Source organism: Cydia splendana, chromosome 25 (genome assembly GCF_910591565.1).
Source record: "Cydia splendana chromosome 25, ilCydSple1.2, whole genome shotgun sequence".
Classification (NCBI taxonomy): domain Eukaryota; kingdom Metazoa; phylum Arthropoda; class Insecta; order Lepidoptera; family Tortricidae; genus Cydia; species Cydia splendana.
The window spans coordinates 5,881,192-5,887,915 of NC_085984.1; positions in this window are offsets into that span (position 1 = coordinate 5,881,192).

The window sequence follows — 6,724 nt, forward strand, 5'->3', positions numbered from 1 at the left end:
TGTCTTGCTATTGCAGTCAGTCTCGTTACAAAAAGTCAACCTCACTACTTTTTGTAACGAGACTGACTGCAATAGTGAAGTAGCATGACAAATACGAACGTTTCCGAGAAAATACGATGGAAAATAATTATGCGCTACATCTGTAGCTGTGTTATGTTAGGACACAGACTAGGACTACAATTAAATCCTAAAAGCAAGTGTTCTATAGAAATTACAATAATACCATGTCCGAACGGGATGGTCTTATAGAACTTTCAATAGGAAGAGAAGAGAAAGTGCTATTATCATTTGTCCTTGTCAAGTCCTAACTACCATACCAAAATGGTGGACGTTTTGTTGCCCACCAAAACTTGGTGCGCAACAATGAACCCGACTAAATTACGTAGAATGTTTATGTCATGATGTTAGCATTGTTAAAACGTATTTTTAATTTCCCCGCATTGCGTATGGTTGTCCCTCACAGGCACGCTTAGTGCTAACTCTATATTACACTTGCTTTTAGGTTAAATCCTATATTTTAATTAAACTAGATGGTTTGCCTGCGATGAACCCGGCTTGCGAGTCCATTTCTAAGGCCCCGTGCCCAAAACGGAGCCTTAATATATTGTATAAAGCACACCACTATATCGTGTATGTATAGACACAATAATGTATAGTTTTATATCGGTTCCCTACCTTTAGATGGTATATTTTTACACCGCATATTACTAGTACACTAGCGAGCAAAATAAGGTTTTTCTCACTTATTTGATTCACTCGTTCGTTTTGCAACCGGCTCCTGGCTCCAATTTCACCACGGTGACAGGTGCGACAATTGTAAAACATCACTGTTGCTGACGTCACAGGCATCCATGGGCTACGGTTACCGCTTACCATCGGGCGGGTCGTATTCCTGTTTGCCACCATCATTGTTTTATTAAAAAAAACTTTATTATATCGAAAAAAACAGATATTTCTCTTGCTAAGTTTATGACAATTTTCACAAGAAACACTACAATTGTCACGAAATTCCGACATATAACTCATTACCTGTCAAGAATTACCTACAATTCTTCTCAATCTTGACAATTGTCAGAAACTTCGCAAAAGAAATATCTGTTTTTTTCCGATATAATAAAGTTTTTTTAAATAATACAATGATGGTGGCAAACAGGAATACGGCCCGCCCGATGTTAAGTGGTAACCGTAGCCCGTGGATGCCTGTGACGTCAGCAACAGTGATTTTACAATTGTCGCACCTGTCACCGTGGTGAAATTGGGGCCTGGTCTATATTATGTGATATTGTTAAGTTTAATGTTGAAGTTAAATTAAACGTGATACACTTTTATACATAGTTTTAGATGTTATTATGCTCGCCAGTGTATTAACAGTGTATACTTTCTAGTCTAACGAACAATGATACAAAGTTATTTTGTACATTTATTATAATTATAGAAATGAAATTGTGAATTTTTAATAGCTTACACGCTCCCCTTTTTTACTGGTTTTGACGTAGAATTATAGACATATAATCTGTTTTGTTAAGATTTTTAAGTATTGACACATTTTTTTAACAGTTTTGACCAGTTAAAATTATCGACCGATTATCAAAAATCGTCAACGAGCTCAAAGCTTTCTTGAAAATAAAAAAAATGTGATTAACAGAACATCAGATGTTTAAAATTCTTCCGTAATCTTGAATCCTTTACCAGGCCGCACCAATCTACAAGATTTCCCAAAAAATCTAAACATATTCCAATTAACCTTTTCGACGCCGTGTCAAACACAAAAGCTGTCACTCGGACGCCACGTCACCGAAGCGTCAAAACTGAAATTGAACTTTATGCATATGCACGTAAGTCTATGTTGCTCTGTGGTCTGTGACCGATTAATCCGTCTTTGGCGTTGGACCTGCGGTGTGGATATATCGGTCGTTGGCGTCCAAAAGGTTAAACCATTTGACTATTAATTTGAAGACGTCACATTTCTCGTAAGTGCAATCTAATTTGTACCGTAAATCCGAATGCTAAAGTTGAAATTCTATTGGCGCGTATGTGGTCGATAAATCGTACTATGCCTGGAAAAGGATTAAAGGTTATATGTTTTGTATAACATACAGAGTAGAGATATGAAATTTGAGAGGAAATATACGTATATCTAATAAAGTAAGAGTAAAGTTATGAGCAGAGTTCGGACAATTTATCGCAAAAATAAATATAGCATGGAACATGATACAATTTTTTTAACAATTTTGAACGGCAGTTTTTGAGTATAATCTGCAAGTTTTATAAAGATACAGTGTACATAATAGGAGTTCAATAAATCTTGTCCTATTTTGAGATATAAATGATTTTTGATGGTTTTGCGATGATTTGTCCGATCACTGGTTATGAGAAGATTTTTTTATTATCTGGTGTTGTATTTTTGCCGAATCATGCGTTGACTCAATGTTTTTTAAATCAGGTTGACAAGGGATTGACAAGTTTGTATGTTCGTAAAGTTAGTTTTCTAAAATATACAATTATGTTGCCAGAAATCCGACTGACTCTTTGTCTAACTCCTTTATAACATGAATAAGAGCATATTTTAAAAAATCTAAAATTTTCTGTTGCAAAAAAAACGATATACAGTATGTAAACTAACGAAAAACATTTACTCAAACCCGTTAATGCGTAGGTCACACTGAACAACTTTTACTATGCCACCGACCCCGAAATCACGAAAAAAAATTTGGTGGTTTCATACATTTTGCTGGTGTAGCATTGACATTTTCTATGGGAGATTCAATTTATTTTTCGCGATTTCGGGGTTGGTGCCATAGTAAGTTGCTCAATGTGACCCATTCATTAACGGGCTTGAGTAAATGTTTTTCGTTTATTTACATACTGTATATCGTCACTAATTTGAAAAAATCTCGTTTCTCGCTCTGCTATTCTAAGTTAAAACACAGTAACGCTGTATGAATCCCATACATAGTTACCATATTTTGCTTTTGATTGACAGAAGAAGATAAGAGTTGTTTCAAAGTAGTCACATATGCATTATTAAAAAAAATACAAGTTTAACTGATAACTAAATCTAGATAAGGGACTCCCCTCGGTTGTACCAAGTTTTTAGTATTTATTTCTATAAATCTGACTGCCAATGTTAATTTTGTCAGCCGTGAGAGTTATCTAACGACATTGACAATTAGTGAGTCGGGTGCTGGCCTATATTATAAGGAGAGTAATCGAAAGGTGAACCCGACCCAATAAGTTGTTAAGTTATTGTTAAAACGCCATTATAATCATGCATTTATGATTTCATCATGATCTTATTTATATTTGTGTCCGTCTATTAAATGTGACGTTTTCAACTAAAATCAGGCGTGGCTCACTCCTCGATATCGTCGCGTCGCTACTAGTACATACGTCATACCAATTTTGGTGTCTAGCAGTAGTAGTTGCCGCGCACCGCTACGGAACGGACGCCTGCTCGCGCTTGCGCCATCTTGCGGTCATATCTGCCGTAATAGACGCGTTTTGTTAGAGAGTGAGCCTTCTGTACCTAGTACTATTATTTATTCTAAAAAGGTACCACATTGTCGGTTGTCGATAAGGTTAATGTCCAATTGAAGCTTTATGGTAGTAGCGTCTTATTGAAAATAAGTACCCTTTTGGTTGTAAACGGCACAAATGCTCTTTGCGAAAAATGCATCGCTAATGATCGATCTCCCGAATATTTAATTTTACACTTTTTTACTGACAAAGTTGGTTTGCCAGAGTATAAAAACATCACTGGCGTACAAAAAAAAAGGGTTTACATAATAATTCTATCAATATAAGGAATAATAGGTATTTTAAAATATATTTGAAAAAGTAGATATGTTAGATTTTATGGACGGACACATAATATTATGCTTGCATAAGTTACATATACATATATGTATTAAGTTTGTTAAGGAAAAATGTTTTTTTCATCGCTTATTGACTTTATAATACTTTATATTGGAAAGTAGTTTTTTTACGTTTGTGCATATTTTAACCGATTACATAAGTTTTTACCAAGTCAATCTATAACCGTGTTATATTTGAATTATTTTTGAAAATGAATTTGATATTGTAAATATTTTTGTTTTTCCTAATATAGACGTACGGAAACACAATTAGTTTCGTTGGAGGAAGCAATATGGCAGAATGAGTGATCTAAATAAATAATTTGGTATTGATATGTTGTTTTAATTTTAATCTTAACCTCTTTATTAAAATCATTCAATGAAATAGAATACAAAAAGGTACTCTTTATTGCATACATCACACTTTATTGTACAAAAGACCATTAAAAGAAGAAAAATAACATGTTTTTTCTTTTTATTCTTAAATTTGGCAACAGGTTCGATACAAAAACCTAAATTATTTATTTTCACTGCCAAATTAGATGGGGCGAGCAGATTCATCTAATGATCTATTTTTGGTTACCTAACAATCTTATTTTATCTACACACACACAGAATATCATAAACCCTCTATGATGCGTTCAAAAACCGCAAATTACGGCCAGCATAAAGATAAACTGTTTTTAACCGACTTCAAAGTCCAAAAGGAAGAGTTTCTCAATTCGACGATGATGACACGTGTTGAATTTTATAACAAATTGTAGTTGAATGAAAGGTAGAAAATTGCTATTTTATTATCACAATAAATTGGACCCAAAAAATGGGTCATTAATAAATTTCATAATAATTGTAAATTTTTAATATTGGTTCTTACGTTGCTCCGACTATATTTCCAAAACAGTGCACCATTTTCGGTAGCCAAATGCTTGCTCATTAACTTGTACAGCAGGCTTGAAAATTATCTCAATAAAAACAAAATCAGCCAAAATTTCAAGAGGACATCCTTTAGTGTGACCGACATTAAGTAGGCGGACCAATAATTAGAGTTCCGAGTGTGCTGACCACCTAATTACATCGCCGGCATCGAGACACCGGTCATTCAACCCGAGTTACAGGAAACGTCCCAAAAAATTAAGCATCCTGTTTTTTGACTTTAATTGGCACCAATTTCGAAAAGCGATCGAATATTTGCACGCAACCTAACCATACTTCAACTTGTCTACCCATAAGAGCACTGCATCGTAAGATATCTGTAAAGGAAGTAGGTACTATTATTTACTAGTGATGTACCGACTATTGATTTGGCCGACTAGCCGATAATCGGCGCTCGAATGGCCGATTAGTCGGCCGACTAGTCGGCTAGTCGGCCTGATCATTAGTTTCGTATAAGTTCAGGTGGAAAACAATAGTTTTGCTCCTTTGGTTGCGCTATTCATCATAATTTAGCTTGGATAAAAGGTGTTCTCTACAGGTTCAAAGACCTATCACAAGAATCCTCGTTCAATATCTGTCTTTAGTTCTTTTATTTTATTTTGCGATCCTGAGCAGACCGTCAGTACAGCTTGGGGGCTGTCCATAAATTACGTCATCGATTTTTGACGATTTTTGACCCCCCCCCCCCCCTATAATCATCCAAAAATCATGCTTCAAATGACCCCATTTCCTCCTACTTCATGCTACCGTCATCCGATGTCCAGACCCCCCCCCCCCTAATTTGAAATGACGTAATTTATGAATACCCCCTTGTAGGAGGTATTCCCAAGGCTCTATTTCCTGTACGTAGTCGCCAGTTAAGAACCTATCCCCTGTGGTCAGCGTCTTTACGAGCAACGTGCCCTGACTAAGTCTCTAAATTTTGCAATAACATTAATAGTTCCTCATGACTCCACCATAAAAAAAAAGAACAATAATAAAAAAAATACTATCGAACTTGCACATGAAATTACACGAGAATCAGTTGAAATCGACCTGTAGAGGAAAACACCTCAGCCCACCAACATACGATAACGATCAAACGGTCAATTATAATTATGAACAAAAGTTTTCGTATGCACCCTGAATAGGTATTTTAGTAAAATAAACATAAAACATATGGTAAATATTGACAGTTGATTTCTTTTGTTTCTGTTTTTCTTTCACTAATAAAGTGCCGACTAATCGGCCATTTTTGCCGACTAGTCGCCGACTAATCGGCCATTTTTGCCGACTAGTCGCCGACTAATCGCCGACTACAAATGTGGCCGGATAGTCGGCTTTCCCGACTAGTCGGTATCTATTATTACCTAGTGCCTATTATTTACAATTACCGTACCGTACCGTTTTTGAACTACGAGTACAAGCAAGAAACTGAAAAAGAGCAATTTTTTTTCCACGACTGGAATGGAGCAATCTCGGATTACGCTAATTTAGAACTAAATGAAGGTATTAACACGATTTCCAGCTTGCTGGGAATTAATTCCTGGAAAAAATATAATTTGATTGGCCTATATATAAGCTGATTTTACCTCGCATATTTGCATGTGAGTAGGTAATGTAATAATAAGTCTAAGACGCGACTTCAAATCTATTCCGCGTCCGTATTACCGATAGGTTTTCGAAACTCAATACACGAAATATTTGGTTATTTTATCTTATCATTATCAAATGACTAAAAAAGGCAGTTTATCTTTAAACCTATTCTTGTCTTGTATTTTAAACTTAAAAAAACTGCAATTTTCAACTGATTTCTTTGTTTAGTAGTTAGAATTAGAATAATCCTATATTTTTTAAACATCAATTTTATTGTTCTTGCAGTTAAGAACAAAAGTCCTGACTAATCGCTTCCAGTTATTTAATTATCTTGTATTAAAATTATCGGGCGATAAGCGAAT